Source organism: Epinephelus lanceolatus, chromosome 4 (genome assembly GCF_041903045.1).
Source record: "Epinephelus lanceolatus isolate andai-2023 chromosome 4, ASM4190304v1, whole genome shotgun sequence".
Lineage (NCBI taxonomy): Eukaryota > Metazoa > Chordata > Actinopteri > Perciformes > Serranidae > Epinephelus > Epinephelus lanceolatus.
In genome coordinates, this window is record NC_135737.1 from 12,599,538 (window position 1) to 12,621,426 (window position 21,889).

At 45.5% G+C, this 21,889-nt stretch overlaps 2 non-coding genes and 6 pseudogenes across 2 annotated transcripts; 3 read left to right on the forward strand and 5 right to left on the reverse strand.

The window, feature by feature from the left end:
• The first annotated feature begins 3,073 nt into the window (after window positions 1-3,073).
• LOC117260387 (U1 spliceosomal RNA) lies at window positions 3,074-3,214 on the forward strand (annotated as a pseudogene).
• A 1,386-nt stretch (window positions 3,215-4,600) lies between these two features.
• On the forward strand, window positions 4,601-11,224 carry LOC144462815 (uncharacterized; annotated as a pseudogene).
• Window positions 11,225-11,589: 365 nt separating this feature from the next.
• Window positions 11,590-11,767, forward strand: LOC144462904 (U2 spliceosomal RNA; annotated as a pseudogene).
• Window positions 11,768-12,301: 534 nt separating this feature from the next.
• LOC144462920 (U2 spliceosomal RNA) lies at window positions 12,302-12,417 on the reverse strand (annotated as a pseudogene).
• A 719-nt stretch (window positions 12,418-13,136) lies between these two features.
• On the reverse strand, window positions 13,137-13,300 carry LOC144463102 (U1 spliceosomal RNA). The gene has a single exon (XR_013491244.1). It is a non-coding gene; the product is annotated as a U1 spliceosomal RNA (small nuclear RNA).
• Window positions 13,301-14,281: 981 nt separating this feature from the next.
• On the reverse strand, window positions 14,282-14,458 carry LOC144462914 (U2 spliceosomal RNA; annotated as a pseudogene).
• Window positions 14,459-14,821: 363 nt separating this feature from the next.
• LOC144462816 (uncharacterized) lies at window positions 14,822-19,362 on the reverse strand (annotated as a pseudogene).
• Window positions 19,363-21,623: 2,261 nt separating this feature from the next.
• LOC144463293 (U2 spliceosomal RNA) lies at window positions 21,624-21,814 on the reverse strand. Its single transcript, XR_013491434.1, has one exon. It is a non-coding gene; the product is annotated as a U2 spliceosomal RNA (small nuclear RNA).
• Between the last annotated feature and the right edge of the window lie 75 nt (window positions 21,815-21,889).

Here is a 21,889-nt window from a genome sequence, read left to right on the forward strand (position 1 = left end):
ATTAATGCATGGTCAGAAAAGAAGACTGGCTTGACTGAGGCTTGTGTAACCTGCAGTCCCTTTTTGGTAAATAGAAAGTCAATTCTGGAATGTGTTCGACCATTGGACCAGGTGAGTTGGGGTTTTGGGAACGGTATGAGTCTGTAAGTCTGAAATCCTGTATGAGGTTAGTCAAGGCTGTGGAATTGGAATCCAATTTACCAACTGTATGGGATGATCGCTTCTCTTTCCTGACCAGGCAATTAAAGTCACCCCCCAAAATTACTGTTCTATTGCATAACAAAAGTGGCTGTATCTCTTGTATAGTCTCTAGACGCTCTTGAAGCTCAACAGGGCAATACACATTAATAATTCTCAAATCAATATTTTGGTATGTGAAATCAACACACAACATCCTCCCGTCACTTAAGCGTTGCACCTTTTGCACATTAAACACGGGCCCTTTGAATAGGACCGCAACCCCTGATGACCGATTTTTGTTATCACCAGACCAAACAGATTGTCCATGAGTCCATCTTTCTTCAAAGTTCTTATAATTGTCTCTATATGGGATGTTACATTCTTGCAAAAGGAAAATGTAACTCGACTCGGATTGCAGAAAGGTGAAAACAGTAAGGCACTTAGTGGGGTCACTCAGTCCTCTGGTGTTGAGTGAAGCAACAGAGAGAGAAAGCATGGAGAAGAATAGTAGAATGGGGGGGTCAGAGGGCCAAATTAACAACATGGAGATTGCATAGGTACAAGCTTCTCAAACTAGGGCTAGTTTTGCTTCTTTTTTTTCTTTTTTTCTTTCCGGGACATTTCCCTTGCTTCCGTTACATCACCACCCATTAGGGTAGTTGCAGAGAAGGCAGACAGGACCTCAGGATCTAGATAAGGAATAGCAGGAAGCGGGGTGTTAGACCATGCCTCTTCATCTGGGGCTTTGGTGGAGAAGTCTTGTGAATTTCCCTTAGGTCGTTTCGAAGGTGGCGTGCTCTCACTGGATGAAGAAGGGGTGGAGCTGCTTGCTATGCCCCCAGAGAAGGCCAGGTCTTGGAGGCCAAGCTCTAGAAGGTCTCGGAGGTCTCTTCAATCACCCGGGGTGGCGCTCTTGGCGAAGCTCTCCACAGTGGCCTGACCTGGTTGTGCTGCTGGCAGGTCCTCCTCGAGCTGCCGTATTGTCTGAGAGATGGTCTCGTCCTGCTCGGTTGACAGTGGAGCCAGCTGGTTCAGATGTTCCTCTTCATTAGACATGAGCTCATCAGGGAGGGTGCTTGTCACCTGGTCTAGTTGGTCCCCTTCCTCCTTGTCCTCAGCCTGAAGCTGAAGGGGGTCCTGTTGGTCATGGACAGTGGTTGATTCGGAGATGGCTTCAGTGTTCGGCAGCTCTGAGGGCACCTGGGCATTGGTGTACTCTGATGGGAACTGGGCCAAAGGACCATGTTGCTGCTGGTCAGATGGCCATGGCAGAGTAGTGACACTGGGTGTTGGTCGATCATGGGCTGATCGTTCCTCCTCTGGTGGAAGCTCAATGTCAGCTGTGGATGTAGCTTGTCTGGTACGGTTGGCGTAGGACCAGGGGCAGCTTTGGAAGGTGTGGTTACTGGAGTTACAGAGGTTGCACTTCATTGGCTGGCAATTTCTACAGAACGTGACTTCACAGTCGGAAGCCAGATGGCCGAAGGAACCACACTTCCTACAGGTCTTTGGTTGTCCTGCATAGAAGACATGGCCCCTGTGGGGCCCCAACTGGATGGTTGGTGGCAGGTGGTGGAGGCCCCCAGAATCTGTATTTTGTTTGAGGCGGATGTAGAAGCGCCAGGCCTCGGTTCAAATGCCATCTTCGTCTTTGAGCTCCAAGCTCCGGATGACAGAGCAGTGGAAGGATAGCCAGGTGCTGATGTCTTGCGTTGTCACTTTCTCTGAGTACATGATCACTGTCACTGCCTTGGGTTCCCTCTCTGAGAGAGATGTCACTTCAATATTGGCTAGTCTGGGGTTGTTGGTTTTCCTCTGTTCAAAACGCTCGAGGCATTGTTGAAACAGGAAGAAAGTGGTGAAGATGACTTCAAATGTCTTTTAACCAGGCAGCACGAACACATAATCAAGTTGTTGGGGCGAGAAACCCAACTCCTTCTGGACCACCAGTCTGCTAAACTGCAGCCTGTCCATCTCCAAGCCATTCTGCAATCCAAACCGGACAGCATTCCATCTCGAAGTTATAGGTACCACCATGGCGCAGGGTGTGCTGTCCTGCAAAGAACTTGCCACACCCCATACACCGCACGACTATGACAAAGTTCATACACTAACACAGTAGAGACACCTTCTTGATCATGGTATCTCCCCTGCCTGGAAAAATGTAAACTGCAAATGACTTTTTAACAGTCATAAAGATCTGGCCTGGAAGGCGGTTCATGGCTGCCTCCAGACCAGAGCCCTTCTGTATAGAAGGAGATGCACCAGAAGCCCAGTGTGTCCTAGATCAAACTGTCATGTGGATGAATCTGTAATCCACTATTTTGGGTCTGTCCATTTGCACAGAGTGTGGGGAACTGTTAACACATGGCTTATAGACTTGCATAGGAGTCCTGATGCTGATGATATATTGTATGGTGATATGGACCCAAAAGAAACCGGTAAAGATGTAAAATGGTGGCCTGCTATTAACTGCATTAAAGATGGAATATGGAAATGTAGAAATCTGTTAGCATTTAAGATTGTCTATAAATCCCAAGAATCTGCTATGAAGATTGCTTTCACATTAGTCAAAGACTGTATACAAATAGACAAAAAGAAGCACAGCTGTGATGAACTTATTATATTGTGGAAAACTCAAAATGTTTTTATTAGAGAGTTAGTGTGTGATGTAATTTAACAATCTTGTAAACTTGTATTTGTACCTCGATCTTTGTGCCTGCTTTAAAAAGTTTACTGTTGTATTAGTAAAAATGTAAAACTGGGGGAAAAGTAATTTAAATGAAAAAGATATGTTTTTTTAAAATGTTCCTTTTGCCATTATCTATTGTAACTGTAAATATCATGTATTGATTTACCTTTGACGTTTATTAATAAAGCACCTAAAAATTGAAAATTGAAATTGAATTGGTTCACCCAAGGCGAGGCTCGGTCATTGCACTCCGACTGAGCTGACCTCTGCCAATTCCCCAAATGTGGGAATCTCGACTGCATAATTTCTGGTAGTGGGGGACTGCGTTCGCGCTCTCCCCTGATGTGCTTGTTTAATGCAACCAACAGTTGTAGCAGCATATGGCACTAGAGAACCACGTGCATCAAACGCCTTTGCACGCTCAATCACAGGCTTTGCCCTTGTCCGTTGTGTCAATGCAAGTCGGTACCACATCATTTCACATCTGTGCCACTACTGAAGAAGCAAAAGAAGCTCCTATGATATTGTTATATCCTTACACTCAGTCATTTAGAATAATATGTGGGTTGCAACTGATGCCCCCGCTCACCGTATTAAAAGTGGGGCATTTTTCAGTGAAACGTGTCATAAATGTGAAGTCACAGGGGCAGCGGCTCTCCGTTGTTAATATAAAGACAGTCAACGAGTAGAGACAAATCTTAAATTGTTTACTTTAGTTTGCAGATATTTATGATGGATGCACTGTATGTTTTGAAATCTTCTGAAGGTTGACAACATGCCGAAAAAAACACAGCAGATTACGACCAGTCGGCGCGAGAGACCGTGCTGTGACTCCCTCCTTTTCCGCTGACCCATTGGCAGTTTCACTTTTCGGCCCGCGTTATCTCCCATAACCTTTTGTAATAAAAGTCTTCGATCAGAGGCATATTTGTGTTGCCCATCAGTCATAAAACATCAAACTTCATGTTCACAGTCTGCTGTGTGTTTTTGTAGCGATTGAAATCATATTGAACCGCGAGCTAGAGTCACAATGAGGAGACTGAGTCTCCCACTTCACTCAGCAGTCAGTATCGCTTCTCAGCCTTTTGGCTAAGACTGCGATTGCCTCCAGTTTGTGGAAAACTTTTGCCTGTCTGTGGCATTGGTTTATACACTGTTTGGAGGATATATTACCCTCTTTCTTTGTGGAAAATATTTCAACTGATATTTATAGCTGAGAAACGTACACAAAGGAAGACATTGGCCCAGGGGATTCCTTGCCTGTACTGTGTTCGCGAAACATCTAGACCAGGTCAACAAGGAAAAGGCAAGTGTGCTTTTTAATTATTTATTTATTGAACTGTTTTATCTGTCTTTAGCTATTTTAAGTAGCGTTTTACAGTTTTAGTGTCTTTTATTTGTAGTGTGTGGTGCCTCCACCATGTCGGCCAACTATGCCGGCATGCGGAGGCACCACAGTGTCCGCTTTATATTCAGTGAGGTTAATGGAATGCTCATGGTTATGTCAAGGCTTGATTTTTCAAGGAAACTGATTCAGAGAACCCTAAACTTTAAGCCTGATGATATAAACTGTATTGTGACTTTGCCGTCCAAGAAAGGATTTGACGTGAGCTTTCGTTCTGCAATTGCACTAAGAGATTTCTGGACATGATATGAAAATGAAAAGACCCAGTTTTCTGCTTCCATGTTGAGAAACTGACTGACAATGCATCTAAAACAGTTGTCAGAATGTTCAACAAGACAGTGAATGCGGACGACATTTGTTTGTGGCTGGGCAGATACTGCAGTGTGAAAGGCCAGGCTACCAAGGTGAGCGATGAGGATGGCATCTGGAATTGCACTTGGAGGGTCCCCAAGGCTTCCAGGGCCTGAAACAGCTACCACCAATGATAGTTCTGGGTAACAACAGGGGCTACATCCATTACCAGGGCCAGCCCAAGCTCTGCCGCAAATGTGGCAAGCATGGGCACCTGGCAGAAGCATGCAAGCAGATCATTTGTGGGAAATGTAGAGAAATTGGACACACTTTTCAGGAATGCACCAATAGCAGAAAGTGCAATTTCTGTGGAGAAACTAACCACCTCTTCAGAGACTGCCCCAAGTCTTTTGCCAACAAAGTAAAAGCCACAAAGCAAACAGAAAACGGACAGAATGTTGAACAGTTAACAGAGCTAATTGAAGATGCTGGGCTGGAAAATTCAAATCTCCCGCCAAATCCTGTGATTGGCGAGCAGGGATCAGGTGAGGCAGGAGAAGGGGAGGGGCCTGCAATCGCCCCACCAGTGGAAAGTGTTGAAGAGGATGGGGTGATGCAGGCAGAGGGTGGAACTAGCACCGAACAGGAAACTGATAGCGAGGATGCCACCCTCCCCAATGCCCAGCAGGCCAAGAGGCCTATATCAGAATTGTCCTCTGACTCCCCTGTGGTGACAGAGAAGAAGGGAAGAGCTGGGGACTACTCAGACAGTTCATCTGTGGAGGAACCCAGAGTCTTCCCTTCCGATTCTCCAAATGAGGCCTCTTTCTTAACCATAGCTCTGCAATCAACCCCTAAGGACTCAAAGCTCAACGCAACCCTGCGTCAGAGACCAACTCCAAGAGTCCGAAAGGGAAATGGAGTTCAACCCCCTCACTTTTCACCCATAGAAGTGAAGGAAGAACTCCATTCACATGAATGTGATTAACTGTCCTTGTTTTTAATACCTTTTAGTCTTTTAGGATGTCATACTTGTTATTTTTATGATGAAGATCAGGGAGGCTAATGAGAGATACAGGAGGAAGCTGGAGAGGAAACTCCAGCAGAACAACGTGAGAGAGGTCTGGAGTGGAATGAGGACCATCACTGGCTTCAGGACCAACAACCACAGAGGAGTTGAAGGCAGCATGGACAGGGCCAATGAACTGAATCTGTTTTTTAACAGATTTGACACTGCTGGCCCTGCCCATCCCCCCCCCCCCCCCCCCCGACTCTTCTGCTGTCTGTCTTGGTCAACCATCTCCCACTCTGCCCTCCTCTCCCACTCCTCCCTCTCACACCTCAACACCCTCCTGCTTGACCCCCCCTCCTCCTCCTCCTCCTCCTCCTCACACCTCATCCCCCCGTGGTCAGACTGACTGCTCTCTCCATCATGAGGACTACACCCCTCCCCCACGTGTCGTCACCTCCACAATGTGCTTCACTGCTGACCATGTGAGAAGACAGCTGATTGACTCCACTCAAATAAGGCTGCAGGCCCTGATGGTGTCGGCCCCAGGGTGCTCAAAGCCTGTGCCCCCTAGCTATGTGGAGTACTTCAGCATGTCTTCAACATGAGCCTGAGTCTCCAGAGGGTCCCCTTGCTGTGGAAGACATCCTGCCACGTTCCTGTGCCAAAGACGTCGCGTCCCAGTGGCTCCAAGGACTACAGACCTGTGGCATTGACCTCCCACATCATGAAGACCCTGGAGAGACTTGTCTTGGAGCAGCTCCGGCCCATGGTCAAGCCACTTTTGGACCCCCTCCAGTTCGCCTATCAGCCCCGACTTGGAGTTGAGGACGCCATCATCTACCTACTCAACCGCGTCTACGCCCATTTGGATAAGCCGGCGAGCACTGTGAGGGTCATATTTTTTGACTTCTCTAGTGCATTCAACACCATCCGTCCAGCTCTACTGGGTGACAAGCTGACAGCAATGCAGGTGGATGCCCCCCTGGTGTCCTGGATTGTAGACTACTTGACTGGCAGACCACAGTATGTGCGCTTGCAATGCTGTGTGTCAGACAGAGTGGTCAGCAATAACGGGGCCCCGCAGGGGACTGTCCTCTCTCCCTTCCTCTTCACCCTCTACACCACGGACTTCAGCTATTGCACTGAGACCTGCCATCTTCAGAAGTTTTCTGATGACTCTGCTATAGTTGGATGTATCACCAAGGGTGATGAGGATGAGTACAGGGCTGTTGTGGATAACTTTGTCACATGGTGTGAGCAGAACCATCTGCAGCTCAATATGGCAAAGACAAAGGAACTGGCTGTGGATCTGAGGAGGACCAAGACATCGGTGACCCCTGTTTCCATCCAAGGGGTCAGTGTGTACATTGTAGAGAACTATAAGTACCTGGGGGTACACATTGACAGTAAACTGGACTGGGTTAAGAACGCTAACGCTCTCTACAGGAAGGGCCAGAGCCGTCTCTATTTTCTGAGGCGACTGAGGTCCTTCAACATCTGCCGGACTATGCTGAGGATTTTCTATGAGTCTGTGGTGGCCAGTGCTATCCTCTATGCTGTTGTGTGCTGGGGCAGCAGGCTGAGCAACAAACTGATCCGCAAGGCCAGTGATGTTGTGGGAACGGAGTGTGACTCTCTGATGGTGGTGTCAGAGAGGAGGATGCTGTCTAAGCTACGAACTATCTTGGACAATGTCTCACACCCACTCCACCATGTGCTGGTCAGGCACAAGAGTACTTTCAGTGGGAGACTCATACCACCAAGATGTACCACTGAGCGCCACAGGAAATCATTCCTGCCTGTGGCCATCAAACTGTACAACTCCTCCCTCTGAGTGGCCCTGAGACTTTCACACATTACAATAATTTAATTTAACTTGTGCAATAACCCCATTCACCCTGACTGTATATATTCTGTTTGTGTAAATTTTGTTTACGAGATATATATATGTATACATATATATATATATATATATATATATATATATATATTTAATTACGTTTATGTTTGTTAATAATTCCTGTTTATTTAACTATATATTTGTTAATACTATTGTTTAAATTTCTTATATTTTCATGTATCTTTCCTCTCTGGCAAGGAGCACCTGTAACATAAATAATTTCCCATCGGGGATCAATAAAGTATTTCTGATTCTGATTCTAATTCTGATTTTAACCATACTCATGACTCTCACCTTCTCAACTATTAATGTGAGAAGCGTGAAGTTGAGAGTTAGAGCTCAGACTGTTTTATCCTTTCTTAACACTTTTAAGTCAGATGTGTTTTTAATACAGGAGTGTGGCCTACCGTTTTTAAACCACTACAGAGAGTGGGAGGACTTATGGCCAAATCCATCAATCTGGAGTGGATCCAACACAAATAAAAATGACGGAGTGGCCATTTTAATCAAAAACCCTCTCGTTTTGGTGAAGGGCAGCACTGTGGTGAGAAGTGGTCGGGCACTTTTAGCACACTTGACTTTTATGGGAAAGGATTTTAACGTCTTAAATGTTTATGGTTTTAATGAAAAAAATGACAGGTATGACCTTTTAAAAGACTTGCAGTCCCACATGCTAGGTAGGGCACCTTTAGTTGTAGGGGGAGATCTTAATTGTATTTTAAACAGGAACGATAGGAAAAGAGCAGGAGGAGATTTTAAAATTGACAAAACATCGGTTTTATTACAGGACATATGCAGGGATTTTAAACTCTTGGACTGCTTTAAAACTATGCATCCTAGAGAGGAGGGCTTCACCTGGGTCAGTGGTGATGGCACCAGAGCCTCTCGCATAGATTACATTTTATCCCTTGATTGCCCACCAACCGATGCTAGATTAACACCGGTGTTCTTTTCCGACGCAATGCTATCCTGCACCCTATCACTACCTTCTGGTGTGACTTCAGGAAGTGGTCTGTGGAAACTCAACTGCTCCCTTTTAGAAGATAGGGAGTTAGTTAGACAGTATAGGGAGCAGTACAGTGAGTGGCAGACCCTTCAAGACTTTTACGATACACATGCACACTGGTGGGAAATGGTTAAGGGACGGACCCAGACTTTCTTTGGACAGGCAGGTAAGAAGAAAAAAGATAGGGACGACAGACGCATGTTGGGACTGCAAAAACGACTCCAGAGATATTTTAACCTAAACCTACAAGGGATGGATTTTAATGAAGAAATAAAACAAGTTAAAACAGAGATGTCGATATTAGCAGAAATCAAAAGCAAAGGTGTCATTTTAAGAAGCAGGGAAAGGGAGATAGAGGAAGGGGAGAAGTGCACAAGATACTTTTTTAAGAAAATTGTAAATAAAGGGGGAAACATTTTAAAACTAAAGACAGAAAATGGGTGCACAGCAGAAACAACAGGAGAAATTAAAACAACTATAGAAACATTTTATAAAGAACTATACAGTGAAAAACCTGTGGAAACGGACACCATAACTGAAGTTTTAAAATTCATTGAACACAGAGTTGAGGACAGATTTTACACTTTTAGAGTTGAACAAAGGTCTTAAGAGCTTTAAAACAGGGAAGTCACCAGGACAAGACGGGCTTCCCCTGGAATTTTACTTGACTTTTTGGGACATGTTAGCACCTGACTTACTTGCTGTTTTTATGGATTTTGAAAGACTCGACCGACTTCCTGACAGTTTTAGAATAGGGATAGTAACCCTACTCCACAAAGACAAAGACAAGACTGACTTGAAGAACTGGAGACCTATAACGCTTTTAAATCTGGACTGTAAACTTTTTAGCAAACTCTTATCATCTCGAATGACTTTGTTTTTAGATGACTTGAATCACCCGGATCAAGCCTGTGCCATACCGGGGAGGAGGATCACCGACAGCCTCCTACTGATCCGAGACACCATCTGTTATGTGAGAGACAGAAACATCCGGCTAGTAGTTCTAAATTTAGACTTTGAGAAAGCCTTTGATCGGGTCTCGCACCAGTACCTTTTCCAGGTACTGCAAAAAATGGGGTTTCCAGAGAGATTTATAGCTTGGGTGGGGTTGCTGTACCGGGGCATTACCAGCAAATTCGTTGTTAATGGGCATCTGACAAAAGCAGTGAATATAAACTGCGGCGTCCGTCAGGGATGTCCGTTATCTGCCCTCCTCTATGTTACTTGTATCGAACCACTGGCACAGATCTTGAGAAGGGACAAACGAATCACTGGGGTTAGAGTACCAGGGAGCGGGGGACTGGACACAAAATGCATTTTATATATGGACGACATTAATATCTTATGCACTGACCTTTTATCTGTCAACAGGACACTTGACTTGACTGACTGGTTTGGACGGGCTTCTGGGTCAAAGCTTAACAGGAGCAAGACCCAAGCCCAGTTTTATGGACCCTGGGAAATGACTGAGATGACAAGACTCCCCCTGACTGTGACCCAGACTGACCAGAGGATACTCGGGGTCAAATTTGATAGGGAGGGGGGAGGGGAAACTAATTGGCCAGACATGGTAGGGAAAGTTAGGCAGAGACTGGGGTACTGGAGACTTAGGGGACTGACGATGGAAGGAAAGGTTTTAATCATCAAAGCAGTGATTTTACCTTTGCTTTTACTTACCAGTTCTGTTTTTATCCCACCTAGAAAAGCAATATTGGACCTTGAGCGTGCCATTTTTTATTTCCTGTGGGGGTCAAAGTGGGAACGACTAAAGAGGGACATCATGAAGAAGCCAAAAGAAAAAGGAGGAAAAGCAGTGCCGGACCTACACTTGTTTTTAGGAAGCAGATACACCACACTTCATATCACAGCCGCTACAGCCCCATCCAGAAACCCCAAGACAGCAGCAATGACACGGTTCTGGATGGGGACCTACCTCAGGAAAATCAAGATTTTAACCAGTGATCTTAAAGTGCCTGTGTCCTTTAACTTACCACCAGCTTATGCTGTTATCCAGTCCTTTCTATGTTGTTTTAATCTTGAGCAGGAGGAGTTGCAAATTTTATCTAACCAACGCTCTCTTATCTCTGTTGTGCAGGAGCAGGAACCAGTGAGTCCAGTGCGCTGGCTCACATTTGGCGAGCCATCATCAGTTTGGCGCAACGTGAACCATTCTGCTCTCCCAAACAGACTCCGGGACCTGTCATGGATGGTGGCTCATGAGATCCTCCCAGTCAGGGCCGTGATGGTTGGGCCAGGTTGTGGCGCCAGGTTGTGGCGCGCCTGAGTCGGTGAGGCACTTGCTCTGGGAGTGCAGTGCTGCCGTAGACCAGTGGGCAACAGCCGACTCCTTAAAATTCCCGTACTTGCCAGCAAGGGAGGTCCTCACAGCACCGTTGGTAATGTATGGGGTGAGCCAAGAACACATTCCAACCTGTGACTTCGCCAAACAGTGGCTCACCCTGGCCGCCATCAAATACGCCATATGGACCTCCAGAAACTTGCTGGCAAGAAAGCACATGCAGATCCCCCCCGCGGCTGCGATCCGAATGGCCGCAGCAATGGTCAAAGAGGCTGAAGCTGCAGGTGGCAGGCCTAGGACGCAGCCACAAAGAAGAATCGCCTCTGTGCCCATTCGGATGAAGGAGTCGGAGCTACACAGGAAAAGGTCAAAGCAGCAGTGGCCTGACTCTCCGGGTGAGGCAGGTGGGAAGGAGCTTCAGGGTGGGGATCTCCTCTGAGCACCAGGACAGGATCCCGAGAGACCAAACTGTTTGGGGGAGCGGAATGAGTTACCCTTGGTAGGGATTCTTTCCGCTCCTGCACTGCAAAGGACAGAAGACATTTTAACTTTTGCACTCCCCTTTACAGACTTTTATTGTGGACACTCGACACATTGGACATTCATTGAAGAAACGCTTTTATGTAAACCTTTAACTTGTGACAATTTTATCTGTAATATTTCTCAAAAGATTTTTTTTTTTAATCGTTTAAGCTTGGTTTTTTACAGATTACATTATTTATCATTGTTTTGTCACTTTTATAACTTAAAATTGTATGCCTTAAACATTTGAAGGTTTATGTAAAACGTCTGATATAAGTGTCAATAAAAAATTTTCAAAAGAAAAAAATCTGTTCTTATCAGTTTAATATCTGATACGTCCCCTACCCGGGGACCATATATTAAATTGCTTTTTGGAACAGGGAGATGGAAAAGGGGCTTGCCCCATCCACTCCATGCATCGACCTGGTATAGCAGCAGTTCCAGGAACGGTGCACCCCCCTCCCTCAACGTGTTGAAAACAGACCACGTAGGACGTGTCTCTAATGTGCCATCGCCTTGATTTCTTGTTTTCGCTATGCTAGCGTGCAAATTGCGTATGTGTTGACTGAGCCCCTCTACCAGGTGCGCATTTCTAATAGTCATGCGCTATGGCATCATTTACACACTTGCCCAACTTCTCTTTTTGGAACTTTGGCCGTGTTTGAACTTTTCGCCACTGTCTGGCACTTTCCTTTTGAGGACCTGTTACATGCATCTCACTGTAAAATGAATTGAACCGGTACCTGTTGAGTGAGACCACTAGCTGCCAGTTCAGTCAGATGAATAGATCCATTCCCCCAACGTGAAAATCCACTCTGCATAATTTCTGCCGCTGTTTGCCACAGTCGGGTCTGTGCCGATATGTCAAAAGAAAGGCAAACACTCTTCATATGGTTGCGCATTTATTTATAATATTATTTTCTTCTTTCCTTTAGTTTCAAACAGAGAAGCATGTGGATATATTTTTAACAAAGTGTTGTTCACACTCCAGACCAATAGGTGGCAGCAGCGGGCGGATCACGCCGTGTCTCTAATGTGAGGAGACAGGCCTGTTAAGCCTGATAAGAACAGATACTACACTTGATCTTAGCCAAAAGGCCGAGAAGCGATACTGACTGCTGAGTGAAGTGGGAGACTCAGTCTCCTCATTGTGACTCTAGCTCGCGGGTTCAATATGATTTCGATCGCTACAAAAACACACGGCAGACTGTGAACGTGAAGTTCGATGTTTTATGACTGATGGGCAACACAAATATGCATCCGATCGCAGACTTTTATTACAAAAGGTTATGGGAGTTAACGCGGGCCGAAAAGTGATACTGCCAATGGGTCAGCGGAAAAGGAGGGAGTCACAGCACGGTCTCTCGCGCCGACTGGTCGTAATCTGCTGTGTTTTTTTCGGCATGTTGTCAACTTTCAGAAGATTTCAAAACATACAGTGCATCCATCATAAATATCTGCAAACTAAAGTAAACAATTTAAGATTTGTCTCTACTCGTTGACTGTCTTTATATTAACAACGGAGAGCCGCTGCCACTGTGACTTGACGCGTTTCACTGAAAAATGCCCCACTTTTAATACGGTGGGCGGGGGCATCAGTTGCAACCCACATATTATTCTAAATGACTGAGTGTGAGGATATAACAATATCATAGGAGCTTCTTTTGCTTCTTCAGTAGTGGCACAGATGTGAAGTGATGCGGTACCGACTTGCACTGACACAACGGGCAAGGGCAAAGCCTGTGATTGAGCGTGAAATGGCGTTTGATGCCTGCGGTTCTCTAGTGCCATATGCTGCCACAGCTGTTGGTTGCATTAAACAAGCACATCAGGAGAGAGCGCGAACGCAGTCCCCCACTACCAGAAATTATGCAGTCGAGATTCCCACATTTGGGGAATTCGCAGAGGTCAGCTCAATTGGAGTGCAGTGACCGAGCCTCGCCCTGGGTGAACCACCTTCTTGATCATGGTATCTCCCCTGCCAGGTAAGTATGACTTGTACACCTCACACACAGGGGCCTCATTCACGGTCATACGATGATAGGTGATGGTGCTGGCAATGTATAGCAATGACCAGTCCAGAACCACACACTATAAAGGCTCTGATAATCTACAGAACGCTAATATACAAGAGACACTTTTGTAGTGAGACTGAACAAAACTTGTTCACATTTTACTTGAGAGAAATGGGCACATATCTCATCACGCCATGCTGTATATCCATAGTAAAAGCTAAGCTAACATGGCCAGGCTGTCCATTGATCGCCAATAAATGAGGCAAAAACCTAAGTGAGTTCACACCAGACAAAGATAAATGACACTGCAATCAAGTGTTGTTTGATCTGCATTTAAAAGAAAAAAGTCAGCGGAAAGACTAAAAAACAGGCCTGTCTCCTCACATTAGAGACACGGCGTGATCCGCCCGCTGCTGCCACCTATTGGTCTGGAGTGTGAACAACACTTTGTTAAAAATATATCCACATGCTTCTCTGTTTGAAACTAAAGGAAAGAAGAAAATAATATTATAAATAAAAGCGCAACCATATGAAGAGTGTTTGCCTTTCTTTTGACATATCGGCACAGACCCGACTGTGGCAAACAGCGGCAGAAATTATGCAGAGTGGATTTTCACGTTGGGGGAATGGATCTATTCATCTGACTGAACTGGCAGCTAGTGGTCTCACTCAACAGGTACCGGTTCAATTCATTTTACAGTGAGATGCATGTAACAGGTCCTCAAAAGGAAAGTGCCAGACAGTGGCGAAAAGTTCAAACACGGCCAAAGTTCCAAAAAGAGAAGTTGGGCAAGTGTGTAAATGATGCCATAGCGCATGACTATTAGAAATGCGCACCTGGTAGAGGGGCTCAGTCAACACATACGCAATTTGCACGCTAGCATGGCGAAAACAAGAAATCAAGGCGAGGGCACATTAGAGACACGTCCTACGTGGTCTGTTTTCAACACGTTGAGGGAGGGGGGTGCACCGTTTCTGGAAGTGCTGCAATAACAGGTCGATGCGTGGAGTGGACGGGGCAAGCCCCTTTTCCATCTCCCTGTTCCAAAAAGCAATTTAATATATGGTCCCCGGGTAGGGGACGTATCGGATATTAAACTGATAAGAACAGATTTTTCTTTTGAAAATTTTTTTATTGACACTTATATCAGACGTTTTACATAAACCTTCAAATGTTTAAGGCATACAATTTTAAGTTATAAAAGTGACAAAACAATGATAAATAATGTAATCTGTAAAAAACCAAGCTTAAACGATTAAAAAAAAATCTTTTAAGAAATATTACAGATAAAATTGTCACAAGTTAAAGGTTTACATAAAAGCGTTTCTTCAATGAATGTCCAATGTGTCGAGTGTCCACAATAAAAGTCTGTAAAGGGGAGTGCAAAAGTTAAAATGTCTTCTGTCCTTTGCAGTGCAGGAGCGGAAAGAATCCCTACCAAGGGTAACTCATTCCGCTCCCCCAAACAGTTTGGTCTCTCGGGATCCTGTCCTGGTGCTCAGAGGAGATCCCCACCCTGAAGCTCCTTCCCACCTGCCTCACCCGGAGAGTCAGGCCGCTGCTGCTTTGACCTTTTCCTGTGTAGCTCCGACTCCTTCATCCGAATGGGCACAGAGGCGATTCTTCTTTGTGGCTGCGTCCTAGGCCTGCCACCTGCAGCTTCAGCCTCTTTGACCATTGCTGCGGCCATTCGGATCGCAGCCGCGGGGGGGATCTGCATGTGCTTTCTTGCCAGCACGTTTCTGGAGGTCCATATGGCGTATTTGATGGCGGCCAGGGTGAGCCACTGTTTGGCGAAGTCACAGGTTGGAATGTGTTCTTGGCTCACCCCATACATTACCAACGGTGCTGTGAGGACCTCCCTTGCTGGCAAGTACGGGAATTTTAAGGAGTCGGCTGTTGCCCACTGGTCTACGGCAGCACTGCACTCCCAGAGCAAGTGCCTCACCGACTCAGGCGCGCCACAACCTGGTCGAGGACACGTTGGGTGCGCTGACATGCCCCGGGAGTGCATCACGGCCCTGACTGGGAGGATCTCATGAGCCACCATCCATGACAGGTCCCGGAGTCTGTTTGGGAGAGCGGAATGGTTCACGTTGCGCCAAACTGATGATGGCTCGCCAAATGTGAGCCAGCGCACTGGACTCACTGGTTCCCGCTCCTGCACAACAGAGATAAGAGAGCGTTGGTTAGATAAAATTTGCAACTCCTCCTGCTCAAGATTAAAACAACATAGAAAGGACTGGATAACAGCATAAGCTGGTGGTAAGTTAAAGGACACAGGCACTTTAAGATCACTGGTTAAAATCTTGATTTTCCTGAGGTAGGTCCCCATCCAGAACCGTGTTATTGCTGCTGTCTTGGGGTTTCTGGATGGGGCTGTAGCGGCTGTGATATGAAGTGTGGTGTATCTGCTTCCTAAAAACAAGTGTAGGTCCGGCACTGCTTTTCCTCCTTTTTCTTTTGGCTTCTTCATGATGTCCCTCTTTAGTCGTTCCCACTTTGACCCCCACAGGAAATAAAAAATGGCACGCTCAAGGTCCAATATTGCTTTTCTAGGTGGGATAAAAACAGAACTGGTAAGTAAAAGCAAAGGTAAAATCACTGCTTTGATGATTAAAACCTTTCCTTCCATCGTCAGTCCCCTAAGTCTCCAGTACCCCAGTCTCTGCCTAACTTTCCCTACCATGTCTGGCCAATTAGTTTCCCCTCCCCCCTCCCTATCAAATTTGACCCCGAGTATCCTCTGGTCAGTCTGGGTCACAGTCAGGGGGAGTCTTGTCATCTCAGTCATTTCCCAGGGTCCATAAAACTGGGCTTGGGTCTTGCTCCTGTTAAGCTTTGACCCAGAAGCCCGTCCAAACCAGTCAGTCAAGTCAAGTGTCCTGTTGACAGATAAAAGGTCAGTGCATAAGATATTAATGTCGTCCATATATAAAATGCATTTTGTGTCCAGTCCCCCGCTCCCTGGTACTCTAACCCCAGTGATTCGTTTGTCCCTTCTCAAGATCTGTGCCAGTGGTTCGATACAAGTAACATAGAGGAGGGCAGATAACGGACATCCCTGACGGACGCCGCAGTTTATATTCACTGCTTTTGTCAGATGCCCATTAACAACGAATTTGCTGGTAATGCCCCAGTACAGCAACCCCACCCAAGCTATAAATCTCTCTGGAAACCCCATTTTTTGCAGTACCTGGAAAAGGTACTGGTGCGAGACCCGATCAAAGGCTTTCTCAAAGTCTAAATTTAGAACTACTAGCCGGATGTTTCTGTCTCTCACATAACAGATGGTGTCTCGGATCAGTAGGAGGCTGTCGGTGATCCTCCTCCCCGGTATGGCACAGGCTTGATCCGGGTGAATCAAGTCATCTAAAAACAAAGTCATTCGAGATGATAAGAGTTTGCTAAAAAGTTTACAGTCCAGATTTAAAAGCGTTATAGGTCTCCAGTTCTTCAAGTCAGTCTTGTCTTTGTCTTTGTGGAGTAGGGTTACTATCCCTATTCTAAAACTGTCAGGAAGTCGGTCGAGTCTTTCAAAATCCATAAAAACAGCAAGTAAGTCAGGTGCTAAAATGTCCCAAAAAGTCAAGTAAAATTCCAAGGGAAGCCCGTCTTGTCCTGGTGACTTTCCTGTTTTAAAGCTCTTAAGACCTTTGTTCAACTCTAAAAGTGTAAAATCTTGGGTTAAAAGCACACTGTCCTCAACTCTGTGTTCAATGAATTTTAAAACTTCAGTTATGGTGTCCGTTTCCACAGGTTTTTCACTGTATAGTTCTTTATAAAATGTTTCTATAGTTGTTTTAATTTCTCCTGTTGTTTCCGCTGTGCACCCATTTTCTGTCTTTAGTTTTAAAATGTTTCCCCCTTTATTTACAATTTTCTTAAAAAAATATCTTGTGCACTTCTCCCCTTCCTCTATCTCCCTTTCCCTGCTTCTTAAAATGACACCTTTGCTTTTGATTTCTGCTAATATCGACATCTCTGTTTTAACTTGTTTTATTTCTTCATTAAAATCCATCCCTTGTAGGTTTAGGTTAAAATATCTCTGGAGTCGTTTTTGCAGTCCCAACATGCGTCTGTCGTCCCTATCTTTTTTCTTCTTACCTGCCTGTCTAAAGAAAGTCTGGGTCCGTCCCTTAACCATTTCCCACCAGTGTGCACGTGTATCGTAAAAGTCTTGAAGGGTCTGCCACTCACTGTACTGCTCCCTATACTGCCTAACTAACTCCCTATCTTCTAAAAGGGAGCAGTTGAGTTTCCACAGACCACTTCCTGAAGTCACACCAGAAGGTAGTGATAGGGTGCAGGATAGCATTGCGTGATCGGAAAAGAACACCTGTGTTAATCTAGCATCGGTTGGTGGGCAATCACGGGATAAAATGTAATCTATGCGAGAGGCTCTGGTGCCATCACCACTGACCCAGGTGAAGCCCTCCTCTCTAGGATGCATGGTTTTAAAGCAGTCCAAGAGTTTAAAATCCCTGCATATGTCCTGTAATAAAACCGATGTTTTGTCAATTTTAAAATCTCCTCCTGCTCTTTTCCTATCGTTCCTGTTTAAAATACAATTAAGATCTCCCCCTACAACTAAAGGTGCCCTACCTAGCATGTGGGACTGCAAGTCTTTTAAAAGGTCATACCTGTCATTTTTTTCATTAAAACCATAAACATTTAAGACGTTAAAATCCTTTCCCATAAAAGTCAAGTATGCTAAAAGTGCCCGACCGCTTCTCACCACAGTGCTGCCCTTCACCAAGACGAGAGGGTTTTTGATTAAAATGGTCACTCCGTCATTTTTATTTGCGTTGGATCCGCTCCAGATTGATGGATTTGGCCATAAGTCCTCCCACTCTCTATAGTGGTTTAAAAACGGTAGGCCACACTCCTGTATTAAAAACACATCTGACTTAAAAGTGTTAAGAAAGGATAAAACAGTCTGAGCTCTAACTCTCGACTTTACGCTTCTCACATTAATAGTTGAGAAGGTGAGAGTCATGAGTATGGTTAAAAATAACAAGTATGACATCCTAAAAGGCTAAAAGGTATTAAAAACAAGGACAGTTAATCACATTCATGTGAATGGAGTTCTTCCTTCACTTCTATGGGTGAAAAGTGAGGGGGGTGAACTCCATTTCCCTTTCGGACTCTTGGAGTTGGTCTCTGACGCAGGGTTGCGTTGAGTTTTGAGTCCTTAGGGGTTGATTGCAGAGCTATGGTTAAGAAAGAGGCCTCATTTGGAGAATCGGAAGGGAAGACTCTGGGTTCCTCCACAGATGAACTGTCTGAGTAGTCCCCAGCTCTTCCCTTCTTCTCTGTCACCGCAGGGGAGTCAGAGGACAATTCTGATATAGGCCTCTTGGCCTGCTGGGCATTGGGGAGGGTGGCATCCTCGCTATCAGTTTCCTGTTCGGTGCTAGTTCTGCCCTCTGCCTGCATCACCCCATCCTCTTCAACACTTTCCACTGGTGGGGCGATTGCAGGCCCCTCCCCTTCTCCCGCCTCACCTGATCCCTGCTCGCCAATCACAGGATTTGGCAGGAGATTTGAATTTTCCAGCCCAGCATCTTCAATTAGCTCTGTTAACTGTTCAACATTCTGTCCGTTTTCTGTTTGCTTTGTGGCTTTTACTTTGTTGGCAAAAGACTTGGGGCAGTCTCTGAAGAGGTGGTTAGTTTCTCCACAGAGATTGCACTTTCTGCTGTTGGTGCATTCCTGAAAAGTGTGTCCAATTTCTCTACATTTCCCACAAATGATCTGCTTGCATGCTTCTGCCAGGTGCCCATGTTCGCCACATTTGCGGCAGAGCTTGGGCTGGCCCTGGTAATGGATGTAGCCCCTGTTGTTACCCAGAACTATCATTGGTGGTAGCTGTTTCAGGCCCTGGAAGCCTTGGGGGTCCTGCCATTGCTGAATGGCAGGACCCCCGCAATTCCAGATGCCATCCTCATCTCTCACCTTGGTAGCCTGGCCTTTCACAGTGCAGTATCTGCCCAGCCACAAACAAATATCGTCTGCATTCACTGTCTCATTGAACATTCTGACAATAACCGTTTTAGAGGCATTGTCAGTCAGTTTTTCAACAGTGAAAGCAGAAAACTGGGTCTTTTCATTTTCATATCGTGTCCAGAAATCTCTTAATGCAATTGCAGAATGAAAGCTCACGTCAAATCCTTTGTTGGACGGCAAAGTCACAATACAGTTTATGTCATCAGGCTTGAAGTTTAGGGTTCTCTGAATCAGTTTCCTTGAAAAATCAAGCCTTGACATAACCATGGGCTTTCCGTCAACCTCACTGAGTATAAAGCGGACACTGTGGTGCCTCCGCATGCCAGCATAGTTAGCCGACATGGTGGAGGCACCACACACTACAAATGAAAGACACTAAAACACTGTAAAATGCTACTTAAAATGGCTAAAGACAGGTAAAACAGTTCAATAAATAACTAATTAAGAAGCGCACTTGCCTTTTCCCTGTTGACCTGGTCTGGATGTTTCATGAACAGAGTACAGGCTAGCAATCCTCTGGGCCAATGTCTTCCTTTGTGTAAGTGTCTCAACTATTAATATCAGCTGAAATAATTTCCACAAAGAAAGAGGGTAATATATCCTCCAAACAGTGTATAAACAAATGCCACAGACAGGCAAGAGTTTTCCACAAACTGGAGGCGATCGCAGTCTTAGCCAAAAGGCCGAGAAGCGATACTGACTGCTGAGTGAAGTGGGAGACTCAGTCTCCTCATTGTGACTCTAGCTCGCGGGTTCAATATGATTTCGATCGCTACAAAAACACACGGCAGACTGTGAACGTGAAGTTCGATGTTTTATGACTGATGGGCAACACAAATATGCATCCGATCGCAGACTTTTATTACAAAAGGTTATGGGAGTTAACGCGGGCCGAAAAGTGATACTGCCAATGGGTCAGCGGAAAAGGAGGGAGTCACAGCACGGTCTCTCGCGCCGACTGGTCGTAATCTGCTGTGTTTTTTTCGGCATGTTGTCAACCTTCAGAAGATTTCAAAACATAGAGTGCATCCATCATAAATATCTGCAAACTAAAGTAAACAATTTAAGATTTGTCTCTACTCGTTGACTGTCTTTATATTAACAACGGAGAGCCGCTGCCACTGTGACTTGACACGTTTGGCTGAAAAATGCCCCACTTTTAATACGGTGGGCGGGGGCATCAGTTGCAACCCACATATTATTCTAAATGACTGAGTGTGCTGAGTCAGCTCAACCGGAGCGCAATGACCGAGCCTCGCCCTGGGTGAACCACCTTCTTGATCATGGTATCTCCCCTGCCAGGTAAGTATGACTTGTACACCTCACACACAGGGGCCTCATTCACGGTCATACGATGATAGGTGATGGTGCTGGCAATGTATAGCAATGACCAGTCCAGAACCACACACTATAAAGGCTCTGATAATCTACAGGACGCTAATATACAAGAGACACTTTTGTAGTGAGACTGAACAAAACTTGTTCACATTTTACTTGAGAGAAATGGGCACATATCTCATCACGCCATGCTGTATATCCATAGTAAAAGCTAAGCTAACATGGCCAGGCTGTCCACTGATCACCAATAAATGAGGCAAAAACCTAAGTGAGTTCACAGCAGACGAAGATAAATGACACTGCAATCAAGTGTTGTTTGATCTGCATTTAAAAGAAAAAAGTCAGCGGAAAGACTAAAAAACAGGCCTGTCTCCTCACATTAGAGACACGGCGTGATCCGCCCGCTGCTGCCACCTATTGGTCTGGAGTGTGAACAACACTTTGTTAAAAATATATCCGCATGCTTCTCTGTTTGAAACTAAAGGAAAGAAGAAAATAATATTATAAATAAAGGCGCAACCATATGAAGAGTGTTTGCCTTTCTTTTGACATATCGGCACAGACCCGACTGTGGCAAACAGCGGCAGAAATTATGCAGAGTGGATTTTCACGTTGGGGGAATGGATCTATTCATCTGACTGAACTGGCAGCTAGTGGTCTCACTCAACAGGTACCGGTTCAATTCATTTTACAGTGAGATGCATGTAACAGGTCCTCAAAAGGAAAGTGCCAGACAGTGGCGAAAAGTTCAAACACGGCCAAAGTTCCAAAAAGAGAAGTTGGGCAAGTGTGTAAATGATGCCATAGCGCATGACTATTAGAAATGCGCACCTGGTAGAGGAGCTCAGTCAACACATACGCAATTTGCACGCCAGCATGGCGAAAACAAGAAATCAAGGTGAGGGCACATTAGAGACACAGCCTACATGGTCTGTTTTCAACACGTTGAGGGATGGGGGTTCACCGTTCCTGGAAGTGCTTCAATACCAGGTCGATGCGTGGAGTGGACGGGGCATGCCCCTTTTCCATCTCCCCGTTCCAAAAAGCAATTTAATATATGGTCCCCGGGTAGGGGACGTATCAGATATTAAACTGATAAGAACAGATACTACACTTGATCTTAGCCAAAAGGCCGAGAAGCGATACTGACTGCTGAGTGAAGTGGGAGACTCAGTCTCGTCATTGTGACTCTAGCTCGCGGGTTCAATATGATTTCGAT